At 41.5% G+C, this 15,000-nt stretch overlaps 1 protein-coding gene and 2 long non-coding RNA genes across 7 annotated transcripts in view; all 3 read left to right on the top strand.

The window, feature by feature from the left end:
* The window catches only part of LOC135098275 (uncharacterized), a 3,717-nt gene extending 1,283 nt beyond the window's left edge, over positions 1 to 2,434 (top strand). The window contains exons 2-5 of one of the 3 annotated variants that reach the window (XR_010266777.1): positions 1 to 129; positions 917 to 1,006; positions 1,333 to 1,398; positions 2,304 to 2,434. The exon at positions 1 to 129 is cut by the window's left edge and continues 37 nt beyond it. This is a non-coding gene — a long non-coding RNA (uncharacterized LOC135098275). Of the gene's footprint in view, positions 133 to 372; positions 669 to 916; positions 1,007 to 1,332; positions 1,399 to 2,303 lie in introns of those variants that run through there. The other 2 variants (XR_010266775.1, XR_010266776.1) reach the window with 2 other exon arrangements.
* A 3,427-nt stretch (positions 2,435 to 5,861) lies between these two features.
* LOC135098283 (uncharacterized) lies at positions 5,862 to 9,411 on the top strand. The gene is made up of 3 exons (XR_010266785.1): positions 5,862 to 7,076; positions 8,111 to 8,255; positions 9,321 to 9,411. It is a non-coding gene; the product is annotated as an uncharacterized LOC135098283 (long non-coding RNA).
* Positions 9,412 to 12,525: 3,114 nt separating this feature from the next.
* LOC135098279 (uncharacterized) overlaps positions 12,526 to 15,000 on the top strand; it is a 100,534-nt gene continuing 98,059 nt past the window's right edge. The window contains exon 1 of one of the 3 annotated variants that reach the window (XM_064000543.1): positions 12,526 to 13,061. The gene's annotated coding sequence lies outside the window, so the exon portion shown is untranslated. The remainder of the gene's footprint in view (positions 13,062 to 15,000) is intronic. The other 2 variants (XR_010266781.1, XR_010266783.1) reach the window with 2 other exon arrangements.

Raw genomic sequence — 15,000 nt, 5'->3', positions numbered from 1 at the left:
GTGGGCGTGGCTTCAGGGTCGGGGATCTGCCGGTTGGTCAGACCATGTCAGTCAGCCGGGCAGTGCGTCTCAAGCCATCGTAGGGAAAGGAAGTACGCCGCCTTGCCTCGCCTTGCCTTGCTGTTGTTGGTGGTAAGTTAAAGTACCAGTGTTTTATGCTTGGTATTAAGTGTTCGTATTGCGTGTGTCGTCAGTACAGGTGTATATAGAGATCACATGTGTATTTCGTAAGCGTTATCAGTGTTAGTGCGCTAATGATCCATTTGAGCGGTTAATGAGGGGTGATTAAATGTTATGGCAGGTGTCGCTCCGTGTTGTGTGACAGCCGGCGTGGCTGATGGATGGAGTTCACGAAGTGGTGGTGGCGGTGGTGGTGGTGGTGGTGGCGGCAGCAGGAAGGGACAGCGACGGAGACGGCGGCGGCGGCGGCTCTCGGTTTGTGCGGCTTCCCGGGGCGAGGGGAGGAAGCCGGCAGGACAGGATTAGAGGTCTCCGTGGGCCGCGGCTGCTTTGCTTCTGAATTGTTGCCAAACGCTGCGTGGCTTTCCTCGGCGCTTTGTGACAACGCAAGCTTGTCTGTCATGCGCGCCGCCCTCATGCACCGCCGGCCAACCTGACACGTGCACCGCCTCCTCCCAACGAAGCCAGCCCGACACGTGGTTATTGAGGTTTTAATTCTTCTCATTCCTCAAATTTCCTTTAGTTACATTCATATCAGTGGGTATTTAACTTGAATAGTGCAGTCAGGAAGCCCAGAGAGACTGCCACGTGTAGGACAGGTGGGGTGCCACGTGTACGCCTGGTCGCTTCTTGCAGCTTCCTTGACTTCTTAATGCTGTTGTCAGTAGTTCGGTTCTTGTTAATATACCGTTACATCAGTAGTCTCTTCTTATGTACGTTATTTATTTTTTTTCAGGTGAACTCGCCCCATTACTTGAAACCAGTCTTCCCTTCCGTGACGCTGTGGTCCTGCAGGTGGAAGGAGGGTGACCACCTTGTCTTGAGGGTGAGTTTGTTAGGAAGCAGTGGTTGTAGTTACGGTGTACAAGCCTTCACGTTGGCCCTGGTGATAAATTTGGTGTATATAGATTCAAGAGGGAGTCTTCAAGGCACTTTACTTATCCTTCAATTTTGAGCATTAAACAGACTGGCGCTTGTCTTTTTTTCTTCGTTCTTACATAAAGTACCTTCCCCCCTCCCCTCCCTTTGAATCCTGACTTTTCAATGGATGGGGAAGCAATGAAAAAGTTAATAAAGGTGTTATCTTTTAGTTGTGTGAAATTAGTACAGTGCATGCATCACCAAAAACTGTTCATGTAATTTTGCTTTCAGATGGAGAAGCATAAAGACCAACGGGTACTCTTGTCATTCCCCGGACCACCCTGCCCTCCACTTACGGTGAGTAGGTTCGAGTCATCTCAGGCGGGAGTGTTGAGTTGCGGGGGACAGCTGCACTAGGGAGGATGAGCGGCACTGTTTATGTGGCTGGTAGCAGACAAGTGTTGGTTCAGAGGTACAAACAAACCAATTAGACAAGGAGTGAGAAGAAATGTAGCAAAAAAAATATGGAAATGTTAAAGATGATTGATTATTTTACGATTGATTATTTTACGAGTTAAAGATGAAAGATGATTATTTTGAGTTAAAGATGAAAGGTGATTATTTTGAGTTAAAGATGAAAGGTGATTATTTTGAGTTAAAGATGAAAGGTGATTATTTTGAGTTAAAGATGAAAGGTGATTATTTTGAGTTAAAGATGAAAGGTGATTATTTTGAGTTAAAGATGAAAGGTGATTATTTTGAGTTGAAGGTGATTATTTTGAGTTGAAGGTGATTATTTTGAGTTGAAGGTGATTATTTTGAGTTGATTATTTTGAGTTAGTGAAAGATTATCATTTTACGAGTTAATGAAAGATTATCATTTTACGAGTTAATGAAAGATTATCATTTTACGAGTTAATGAAAGATTATCATTTTACGAGTTAATGAAAGATTATCATTTTACGAGTTAATGAAAGATTATCATTTTACGAGTTAAGGAAAGATTATCATTTTGAGTTAAGGAAAGATTATCATTTTACGAGTTAATGAAAGATTATCATTTTGAGTTAAGGAAAGATTATCATTTTACGAGTTAATGAAAGATTATCATTTTGAGTTAATGATTGTTTTACTTTTGCTGTAGTTAATTAAGAGTAGATAAGGCTGAATCATTGGTCTTCCTCAATAGATTTGCTATTGAAATGAACAGTAAATCCAAATATATTACATCCGTACCTGAAAAGAGGATGACTTGAACACAGATCGAGACAGCAATCAGGAGACCGACGCGATGAAGAGGAAGCCTAGACAAGTCGGACGACTAGCGGCAGTGAAGACGAGGAGGGTTGGAGATGAAGGGACCGCTTCAGGATTGAACAAATTAAGAGGCCATCAATAACACGAAGAAAAGAAAATGAAGATGCTCAAGATTTGGAGATGAACGGACCGCCTCAAGATTGAACCAATTAGGACACCAATAGGACATCAATAAAATGAAGGAAGAGCAAGAATGAAGATGCACAAGATTTGAGGAGGAGGAAGACTTGCATACATACCCTTCAAAGTAAAGCAACGGCCTCAAGATTGACACGAAGATGCACCAACACCAAAGAAGAAAGAACAAGGTGAAGATAGTGACCAAGAGGACCTCCCCTTCACAACACAACGATAGAGGGACAGCCACAAGAATCAAGACACGAAGACACCAAAGAAGGAAGAGCAAGATGAAGATGGTGACCAAGAGGACCTCCCCTTCACAACACAACGACGCTAGAGGGACAGCCACAAGAATCAAGACAGCAAGAGGACACGGCCCACTGAAGAACAAGAGGCTGACCTTCCCCAACACTGCCTCCTGTTGTCGGTGCCCCCTCCATTCCCAGGCGTGGAGGGGCCGCCTTCCTAACCAGACGAGTGGGTTGGCGGTGTCGCCGGTTAGCTGTCGGTGTGTTGTAAGAGTTCGAGAGACTCCCCATTGTATCTTTGGATTTATCTTTATTATTGCATTGAAATTATTACACAATAAAAATTACGTACACGTACAACACACACACAAAAAAAAAAAAAAAAAAAATACACCACGACTTTTATTGCATTGCATCGTAAGTTGGAAGTTGAGTTTATTTATATGGTATAAGTTTGGTTGGTAAGGTTACGTGGTATGTGGAGGGGCCGCCTTCCTAACCAGACGAGTGGGCTGACAGTGTCGCCGGCTAGCTGTAATGTTGTAACAGTTTGAGACGCTCCCATTTTAATTTATTATTTTTTTTGCATTGAAATACACAAATTGCACGTACAACACACTTTCACAAAAAAAAAAAAAAGAAACCTTTTACATTGCATGGAAAGTTTGACAATTCTATTGGTTGAGGTGGTAAGTTTGGTTGGTTATGTTTATGTAGTAAAGGCCCGTCCACACGACAGGCAACTGTAGGGCGGGCACACTGATTTGCCCGTAATTCTCTCGCATTGAAAACCGTGTTACCAGATCAAACTGTCCAATTAAGGCGGCCAGCAGGCACAGGCAGGCGAACGTACGACTTGGGGCAGAGGGCAGCCAGAGCTGTACCAGGCAACGTCGGCCAATGGGGTGTTCGGTACGACAACATTGGGACGTAAAAATCGTAGCTGGATAGTTGAAGCTAAACGCAGAGCTTTGTGTACAATAATTATGTGCAAGAAGAAAAAGGACAGGAGAGAGAAGAAACAATGGTGTAAAATGGAAAATAGAGCAACATTGGCAAGTCACGTGACCCTTTTACGTGTATTACAAAGTGATCATCACAGATGACAGATAATCTTGGTTACCAATACGTATACATTTTTCACTATCAGAATGAACATCTCGTTACGTCGGCAGGAGTGTGTGTGGGTCTCTATGTTGGTCACCGTCGTCACCATTCAAAAATGACGGAATCAACACCATAGGCGTGGCATGTATACGTCGTCTGCCCCAGACTTCACTGATTGTAGGAAATGCCTCCGTTCTCGTCGATACTGGTTTCGCAGTGTATCGATCTTCTTTCTCAATTCTTCAGCAGAGAAAGACCAACCACCGTTGTTCATGTGTTCTGCTACTTTCTGCAGTGTTGTGGCCTTTGTCTCTTTTTCTATACCTCAGTCTCCACATTCCACAGACACGGTTCCTCTCTGTATAAATCTATTAAATGCCGGGTTGCTTCCCTTGTCCACTTCTCCATGCTGGATAGACAATGAGTTAACTCCATCTAGTCGACAATTGATACAGGTACCGACGGAGGGCACGGTGTTCACTTGTAACATCGTGTATCTGGCAACGTGATTCCTAGTCTCCAGCCTATTCAGTGTCAACAACGGACACGGGCACTTCGATGGCTTGCCCGTGGTTTTGTCTATGACGTCATCTACACTCGTGCCTGCCATCCACACACAAAATTGGTAATAAGGACTCTGCGTCTGTGGAAGGGTTGAGAATGACTGAACTACAACAGATGGGAAGATGGGCTAATGTGCAAAGGGTTGTGTAAGGACTCGGCGTCTGTGGAAGGGTTGAGAATGACTGAACTACGACAGATGGGGAGCAATTGTGACATATGATGAAACACATTCAACAAGAAGCGTCTTTATTTGACCCATCCAAAGCCTATCAACCAATCAGACGATGATGTAGTCATGCATAACACAACTAAGGGCCGTACACTGAAACACATCCGCGCTGCATCTACTCATCTCCACTACACTCAAAACCCTCTAATTTAACCTACATGAGTTTTTAAGAGTGCTTTTCATGGCTCTAGCGACAGATTAACATTTCTATATAACCACGAGGAGAAACACTCTTGGGAAATGGCTAATCACCTCTGTGGCCTTTGAAAACAGTCGTGGTGAGGAAATGCGGCCCTTAAACTTTTGCACACTCCGCTGTCCCTGTGTGCTTAAGAATCTGTCAAGACTCGCCTTACACCTGCACTGAGGCACATGATCCCACCCACATTTTACAGTCAGGCAGCGATGGGGTAAACACTAAGTGCTGGGCTAGGTTACCATAATGAGGTGGGCAGGAGTTGAAGGTATTAGAAAAGAGAAAAGATTAAGAAATGAGGTTCGGTCACATAGTATAAGAAGACCAGGAATAGATTAAAAGAAAATGAGACTCGTTGAGGGAAGAGGACTGGGGGGAAGACAAGGATGACTGAGGGATGGAAGTGTGGTGAAATTGCAAAGGATGGGAGGTTGTTAGGTTAAATTAAGTTAGGTTAGGTTAATTTCTGTTTAGTACATGTTAAGAATACCTTCATGACTAGCTACGAAAAAACGAAAACATGATCAACACTTCCCTTTACAATTTGTGAAAAAATTAGTCAACGTAACACAAGAAAATAAGAAAAATACGTGGAATATGGTAATCAGAGAGAGAGAGAGAGAGAGAACTAGTAATAACACACACACACACACACACACCAATGCATTTATAAACATTCAAATTTCCCGCACTTTTTTTATCCCTCGAAAGGAGAGAGCGCGAGACAAGACGAGAGATCCTGCGAAGCCTCACATTTTCCCCAATTACAGGATGGAGGGCTTAGGACACACACACCTCCTCCTCCTTCATTTCTCCTTATTTCTTCCTCTTCCTTCTCCATTTCTCTTACTTTTTTTTCATTCTATTAGTACTATCTACACGCCTGAGTTTAGAAACACCTGGAAACACCTGCAAAACATTGAAAATTATGATAAATATTGACGAATATATATATATATATATATATATATATATATATATATATATATATATATATATATATATATATATATATATATATTACTACCTCTGACGAATATATATTCGTTAGAGATAGTAATACTAGTGCCAGAAGTAGTAGTAGTAGTAGCAGCAGTAGTAGTAATAGTAGTAGTAGTAGTAGTTAGATTAGGCAAAGTTTGATTATGCTTGCTTTGGTTTGTCGTAGTAGTAGTAGCAGAGAGAGAGAGAAAAAAAAAATTATTCTCGATTATGTATAATTATTTAGATAACAAATTGTAATTGTTCTTGTTTTTGTTGTTGTTATGAGATTAAATGTAACGTATTTAATTATTGTTATTATTTGTTAGTAGTAGTAGTAGTAGTAGTAGAGCCCTTTTGTAGCATTTAATAGCATTATTTGTTAGTAGTAGTAGTAGTAGTAGTAGAGCCCTTTTGTAGCATTTAATAGCATTATTTGTTAGTAGTAGTAGTAGTAGTAGTAGTAGAGCCCTTTTGTAGCATTTAATAGCATTATTTGTTAGTAGTAGTAGTAGTAGTAGTAGTAGTAGTAGTAGAGCCCTTTTGTAGCATTTAATAGCAAAGAAACATAGTAAATAAATAAAAAGAGGTAAAAATAGTAACAATAACTAATTTTGTCCCTCCAGGCTTGTTTGGCGGTGGCAGAGAAAGACCCCTCCTCTCCCTCCTCCTCCCCCCCATCCTCTCCCACCAAGAAGACCCAATAGTAGAAATACATACAAACAACAACAACAACAACAACAGCAACAACACACACACACACACACACACAAACACCTCCAGGGCTTTCTATTGAAAGTAAAAAAATAAGTATTAAATAAAACATATCTTTCATTCATATTACTGTGTTTACTTGGCTCTTCTTAACCTAACCTTACCTACCCTACCCATCACACACACATACACACACACCCTCCACTCACCAATCCACCTATTCACACACCAAATCGCCCACAGATTCACGCACCAATTCACCCACACACCCATTCAACTACATACTTAACTGTGTGTGTGTGTGTGTGTGTGTGTGTGTGTGGGCAGTACTATCGAGGCACGTCACTGTTTTTTTGGGGGGGCGAGAGAGGCAGGAAACACAAGCTGGGGACTTCAGTTTGTTGGTGTGCGTCACGGTGACCGTCACGGTGTGACAATACTGTTACTGGGATTATTTTACTTCAATATTACGTTTGTGAGACAATACAGCGGTGCAGTTTGTGTTCATACGGCTTATTACTGCGTCTGCTCAGCGTGTGCAGTGTGGCAGTGTGGCCTTGTAAGTACTGCATGTTATGTGTATGATAAGGTCACGTAGGCTGTGGAAGTGTCCTTAGGGTATGTGGTGCTTCGGTCAGCTTACGGTACTTACACACACACACACACACACACACACACACTGGAATGCAAAAAACTCTTAAAAAATTACAATCAGAAGTTAGGTAGCAGTTGAAATAAAAAAATAAAAAATCACAAAATATCAACTTTTTGAGTTTTTAACAGGCCCAGAAATTGCTGTAAAAGTCCACATATTTAGTGTGAGTGTCTGGGTTAGTGGGTGGATGGGTGGAAGGAGGGGTGGGTGGGTGGATGGGTCTGTAAGGAGTGTGTGGTGGGCGGGTGGGTGGATCTGGTGTAGTGGGTGGGTGGATTGGTGGGCTGGTGTAGGTGGGTGGGTGGATGGATGTGTTTGGGTGTGTGTGGGTGAACTGGTGGGCTATTGGGGGTGGGTGTGTGGGTGGGTGGGCGTAAGTTTGTGGATAGATGGATGAAAATAAGATAATTGTTAAGGTCCTTAGAAATAATTTATGAATCGTTCTCTGTGGCTATCAAGAGTATGTCATGACCTGCTGTCTTGCGCGTTTCCAGTGATGTGTTTTGTTATCAGTCGTGTCAGCAGATGTACCTGGCCTCACCTAACCTGTCACTGCCGGTAGAACCAAGTGGAAATGTTTGCCACACTTTTTAATTCATTCTTCATTCCATCTGTTATAATGAACACACACAGATACATTAATTAAAACACCATGTTTTGCTTCTTTCTCTCCTTCCTTCCTTTTTTTTTCCTTTTTATTTATTTATTCATTTATTTATCTATCTATTTATTTATCTACTACTACTATTACTACTACAACAACTACTACTACTACTACTACTACTACTACTACTACTACTACTACTACTACTTCTACTAATTCTATTGCTGCTATTACTTCTGTTGTACTGCTACTACTACTACTACTACTACTCAAAGGAGACCATGTAGCCAGTTGTCATTCATTATATACTGACACAACTAGCTCTCCTTAACAGGTGATCTTGGAACCTCAGGGAAAACAACATGCAGCTAGTGAGTTAGAATGGCTAGAACCAGAGGATGGGGGTGTGCGTCCAGGGAGTTGAGGAGTGCCACTGCTTCAACTGATGCTGTGGGGCCTTGAGGCAGAGGGTCCACCAGGTGTGTGTGTGTGTGTGTGTGTGTGTGTGTGTGTGTGTGTGTATATGTGTGTGAGAATGTTTCCCTACTTGTGGTGAATGGTAAGGAAAAAGAGTGTGTGGTGGTGTGTGGTGTGGCCTTGCTTGTGGCAGATACATTGGGGAGTGTGTGGTGGTGTGTGGTGTGGCCTTGCTTGTGGCAGATGCATTGGGGAGTGTGTGGTGGTGTGTGGTGTGGCCTTGCTTGTGGCAGATGCATTGGGGAGTGTGTGGTGGTGTGTGGTGTGGCCTTGCTTGTGGCAGATGCATTGGGGAGTGTGTGGTGGTGTGTGGTGTGGCCTTGCTTGTGGCAGATGCATTGGGGAGTGTGTGGTGGTGTGTGGTGCATGACCCTCACTTCTGGTTGATGCCCTGCAGAGGAAATATAATCAGCATAGTAATTTCCTCTATAATTCGTACAATTACAAAGACAATTACACCACAAAGCTGGCGAGGCGAGTTATTTAATTACACTTACGACAGATTACACAACAAGTAATATCCAAGTCAGTCTTTTTGTCAGTCTTCAACAGCTTTCGTCACTGCAACCTTCCAAGCTGCTTAAAAATAATGTATATAATTCACAACACTTGTAATCTCTTCAACACCCACACCTGCTCTGTTTTAAAGGGCTCTACTTGAGGTTACGAGTGTTTTTAAGGGTGTGTTTAAGGCTCCACTGGCAGACACACAACATTTATACTGTATTTGCAGAGGAACCAATAAAAATACAATATTTCCTACAGTATACGTACATAAAGGTGTGTGTGTGTGTGTGTGTGTGTGTGTGTGTGTGTGTGTGTGTGTGTGTGTGTGTGTGTGTTGAGGGAGACGTCATTTTTTTATTTTTTTTTCGTTATATATATATGCTATCATAGATTAAGCTTGTGTAATTTACGTAATATCAACGCCAATAAATAATTAAAGTCGATTCATATAGCAGTAAATGTTAACACTATCGTAAAAATATTATAAGTTATTAATAGTTAGATCAATTCAGTTTTTCTTTAGTTGGCGTTAAAATATCACGTTTTCTCTAATACTTCAGTTTCCTAGATGGCCGCCGCCCAAGCCTTGGAAATCATGGGGTCGAAAGTCTTGTAAATATACATGTTAATAGCGACCATTTTGTCCTTATCTATATGTTTTTTTTTTTTTCCCTCTTTTCATGAACTTCTTGCACTAAAAACTGATAATTAATAGTACAAAACACCACGAAATAATAGATAAAATAGAAGAGACGCTTGCATTATCCTAATAACTGTTTAAAATAGTATTGGAAAATTAATTTAATTATTTTTTAAAGTTTGTGTTAAAATTTTTCGTTTTCTCTAATGCAAGACAGCCGCCGTTCTCTTTTATCTCCTTAATTACAAACAGTAGGCTCGAAAATTCTACAAAATCTGTAAGTCATTATGCTATTACTATTATTTTGCTGAAATTATTTTTGTTTCCCACAAATGTTCCAGTTATATTACTTATGTATCTGTATGTATGTATGTATGTGTGTATGTGTGCGTATGTATGTATGTATGTATGTATGCGTGCGTATGTACGTGTATGTACATGTATGTGTATATGTATGTATGTATGCTTAAATGTATATGTAAATATATGTATGTGTGTATGTGTGTGTATATGTATACTTGTGTGTGTGTGTGTGTGTGTGTGTGTGTGTGTGCGTGTGTGTAATAATAATAATAATAATAATAATAAACGGTTTATTATTTAGGCAGTTGACAAACTGAAAATGTACATAGAGGATGGGGAAAAACTTAACATTAATCCTAAAGGTAAGTCTAATCTAGGAGGGAAATATGTGTGTGAATATGTGTATGTATGTGTATGCATATAATTAACGTTATTTTTTTTTGTGTGTGTGTGTGTGTGTGATAATGTATGTTTTTGAAAAGGATGATTGACATGAACGCGTGAGTGCTCTCTGTGTGACAATGGCTCAACTCAAACAAGTCTGCACGAGCTGCGGCTCAACACAATTTGATACAAAATGAAAATGTTTCAGTAATTCTGGTATCAATGTTATAAACCAATAAACATTACTTACACACACACACACACACACACACACACACACACACACATACACACATAAAAAAAAATATATTATAAAGAAATTATTTGAAATTGTTCATTTAAAGCGGTAAGGAGTAAAAAAATTCGAGTGATTATTTTGTGGAAAGGAAAAAAGATAATGTCAGAAAATGAAGATTAAAGTATATTGGAAAGAAACAGACTAAAATACGTTATTGCTAATAAAAATAATGTACTTAAGGATTTTTCTATTTATTTTCATTGGTGTAATAGAAAATTCCTTAATATTTCCCACCTACTCGAATTATTCTTATCAAAACTGTGTAAGGCAAAATCGTGACTATTTATTAGGTAGACCATGTAATGAGTGAAGAAATACGCCATGCCGTCAGTAAAAGCACAGGCCACCGTGACGACCTCGCACCAGTCAAGATAAGAAGACTGGGAAGTGGGAAGGCCATGACGCAACACCCTGCTGCCCTTCCACTGCGGTATGCAACAATTCACAACACTAAAACAACGTACGTTCCCCTCATCACCATCTACAGGAAACACAAGGCATAGAAAGGAATACATTTTGATATTTACAAGAAAATATGTCTCGGAGTGGTTAGTGATTAAAAGATGTGTCAAATAGCAGTGAAAGGGTTAGAGACATTCAGAAGGCGCAGTCCAGGGAGGTGGAAGGTGAGAAAGTCTGACCACTCCTCCTCCTCCTCCTCCTCCTCCTCCTCCTCCTCCTCCTTAAAAGAACATGAGAACTTAAGAAAATAATGAAAGTTGTAAGAAGCCATCAGGTCTGCACGTGGCAGTCCCTGTACAAAACACACCTCCCTATTTCCACCTATCGTCCCCATCCAGTCTAACCCTTCAAACTACCGCCTTATTGCTGACAGGCCAGTTCCAGAGTCACCCTTTTTCCTCTTGCTGGCTAACCAACAAAAGTGCTTTAGCCGTCATCAGGTTCCACAATCAACTCTGCACACTGCTTGTCGTTTGGGGGAGTACCGAAAATTTGAACTGGTAAGGCAAAAGGGTCAATTCCACAGTCTTTTCGTAAGCTATCAACCAAAAACGCTTCCTAAGTTGGTAAGCTCCCGAACAAATAAGAGGAGTGTTTGGTTTGAATAGCTTACGAAGAGACTAAAACTGACCCGGTATATTCACTCGTAGTCTCGTCTGTCCTCGTCATATATAGAGAGTCACGGCATGTCCATTTAAGCAAATCCTGACCCCGCTTCTTGATGGTGATAGTGCACTGAAGAAGTAAGTTGACATACGCAGGGCACAGTAAGCGCGGAGCCAGTGATACAGACAGTTAGGAAAGCAGAATGTCAACGAAAGGATGGTAAAACAAGGCAGTGCTCACAGATTCATTTCACTTGGAGAGAAGAGAGAAGTGTTGCTCGGATGACCTGGAATAGACAAAAATGATGATGCGTATAGGATGTTTGGAAGACATTTGTACTGCAGTATTACCGGAAATAGATTGTGATGGTGGTGGTGATGGTGGTGATGATGGTGGTGAAGAGGAGGAGGAGGTTGTAGTGATTGTGATGAGAAAGATGGAGATTATGATGATGGTGATGATGATGGTGAGGAGGAGGAGATGAGAGAGAGAGAGAGGAGGAGGAGGAGGAGGAGAAGGAGGACGAGAAAGAGGAGGAAGAGGAGGAGAGGAACAAATTTCTAATGATGAGGAGGCGGAAGAGGAAGAGAATATGATGATGATGAAGAGGAGGAAAAGAAGAACGAGGAGAAAGAAGAAGAGGAGGAAGAAGAGGAGGAAAATAAGAACGAGGAGGAAGAAGAAGAGGAGGAAGAAGAAAAGAAAGATGAGGAGAATGATGATGATTATGATGACAATGACTGCAACACAGCGCCACAAATCGCAGTGGTGGTGGTGGCACTGAGTGTATACCCACCCAAACAATTAACAAATACAGAAATATAAATAGATAGAAAATAAATAAAAGATAAAGAAAAATCATACGAATAGAAATTATGTTCTCTCTCTCTCTCTCTCTCTCTCACACACACACACACACACACACACACACACACACACAAACACACACACACATCTAGGATTAATGTTCCGTGTGGAGTCTGGCAACGTAAGGCTTCAATGCATGACTGGAGTCAGCGCGGGTTAGTCTCACGTGACAATAAAGGCCATTGAATATAAGTACGTCCCCTGGAGATTTTATATTACACCTCATCTTTAATTCACGTATCCTCCTACACACTAAAGAATGGTATAGATATTTCCCGCACTGTGAGACCGTGGACATTTGGCTTAGCTGCGTGAACAATACTCCAAACAACGAACCTTCGAACTGAGACACTGAACCTGTAACTCTCAGCCGCCTTAGTCCTGCTCGCCTCGCCACTGCCGCGTGGTTACGTCAAGACAGCGGGTCGCGTATTAGTTTCCTTAGTACTTGTGCTTCCGTGTCAATACCGTGTGCTGTAAACTGCTGAACGAACTGAGATACTCATTCAGTTTTGGTCGCCTCTCCATTATCTCGTGGTGACGTAAAGGTGACGGCCCGTGTGTTAGTTTCCCCGGTAATTGTGCCTCCGTGACATTACTGTGTGCAGTGGTCGTGAGAACTGCGAGGCGGCGGTGTAGACTGTGCCGTGGAGAGCCGCGGGGTGTTGGAATCGCCTCTCAGTCACCTTGAAGGCGTCATATTCCCTCCCTGCTCTTCCCCGTGTCTTCCTGTCGATGTTGGTAATGTACTAGTCACTATTTTGTGTGCATGTGTTTTGTTTATTTATTATTTGTGCATAGAGGAACTGAAAGGTTAGCAGCAGCCTGCAGTGTTTTTGGTCAACCCATATTTTGCGTATTTGTTCAGTCATTTGCTTGTTACTTGCGCATAGAGGAAGCAAGGAAGGTAATAAGCCGCAGTGTGTCTGATCACCCTGTGTTCTGCGTATCTGTTCAGTCGTTGTTTATTATTTGTGCATTGAGAAGCTAGTAGCAAACAGGATGCAGCGTCTCCAATCACCACTTGTCAACCTTCTCTTGGCCTCAACATTTCAATTGGTCTCCTTGTTCATGTTCATTTTAATAGTGTCACTGTTTGGTGCAAGTGTTTTGTTGATGTTGTTGTTGTTGTTGTTGTTGTTGTTGTTGTTGTTGTTGTTGTTGTTTTATCTGCGCACAGAGGAACCACTAGGCTACAGCGTCTCAGATTACTCATAATCTTTCCCTTTCTTTCCCTGCCCATCACAATCTTTGCTTATTTCTTAGCAATTGAGGTTTTCCATGTTGGTATTATCGTTAGTTCAGTGATGCTACGGATGTTTTCAAGCCACAGCTTTGACGATTTCTTCAGATGAAGTTTGTTTTATTAATCACTGGGCGTTTGAAGTTTTTCATGTCCTAACAACCACTGGTCTTACATATATATATATATATATATATATATATATATATATATATATATATATATATATATATATATATATATATATATAAATGGTGGTATGTTTTTAATCTGATAGCCTCTTGGAGTTTGCATTATTTTCTTGTGTTCTGTGTTCTTGTGTGTGTGTGTGTGTTATTACGTAGGTAAGTAACAAGATGACAAATACCGCTAGATTCCTAACAGGCTCTTACAGCTTTACTTAAAACAAGTGAAGCTACAAAAATTGATCAGACTTAACGTGGCACTCAATGTACAAACGAATGAAGCAAACCTACATATTATTATTTCCACCTATCCCCACTCATGAATATTCCCGATACTGTAAAGTTCCCTACTGACTGTGCACTGCCAACTGGTGAGTGTGTACCACTGAGTGGCGGGGGAAAGCAAGGCGAGGGAGGGGCAGAGCTTGGGTAGCGTGGCTCAGGCAATGCAGTGAGCCCCGCAGATCCCACTTGAGCGAGGCAAAGGACGCCTCTCTTGCCTCGCTTGCTGATGGAAGATCCGCTCTCATTCCTGTCCTGACCTGAGGGATTAGAAAACATAAATGCCCTGCGTCAATTCAGCGCTGTCTCAGAGCACACTCAGAGAGAGAGAAAGAAAGAGAGAGAGAGAGAGAGAGAGAGAGAGAGAGAGAGAGAGAGAGAGAGAGAGAGAGAGAGAGAGAGAGAGAGAGAGAGAGAGAGAGAGAGAGTTTTCTGAATAGACGAGAGATTTGAAGAATTTGATAAGGTAGACAGAGATGCCGAGAGACAGGGAGAGAAATGGACAAATCAACAAAGAATAATGAGATGTAATTATGCATTAAAAAAAAAAAGTCCCTTCACTAAACATCAACCCTAACCTAATTACTCACTCACTCACTCACTCACTCACTCACTCACTCATTCGATCGCTTAAGATGGAGAGGGGAACAATCTAACCTAACCACACTTTCGATCGCCTAGCACACACACACACACACACACACACACACACACACAGAGCACCAAGCCAAGCGAAGCCAGACGAAGGCAAGCGGAGCCACTTCAATCATTCAGGCTGGAAGAAAACGAGCTCTCGAGTAAATAAATCTAGCGACCCAGCTGAAGCCTGCCTTAAGCTAATCTATTCTAATCTAACTTTACATTACTTTACTTTTACCTTACCTTGCCTTGGCTTGCCTTACCTTTATTAAACCTACCTTACGTAACCTAACCTAACCTAACCTAATCTTTATTAACCTTACCTTACGTA

This window comes from Scylla paramamosain, unplaced genomic scaffold (genome assembly GCF_035594125.1).
Source record: "Scylla paramamosain isolate STU-SP2022 unplaced genomic scaffold, ASM3559412v1 Contig53, whole genome shotgun sequence".
Taxonomy (NCBI): domain Eukaryota; kingdom Metazoa; phylum Arthropoda; class Malacostraca; order Decapoda; family Portunidae; genus Scylla; species Scylla paramamosain.
Note: the sequence above shows the minus strand (reverse complement) of the source record. Positions and strands in the feature narration are given on the sequence as shown.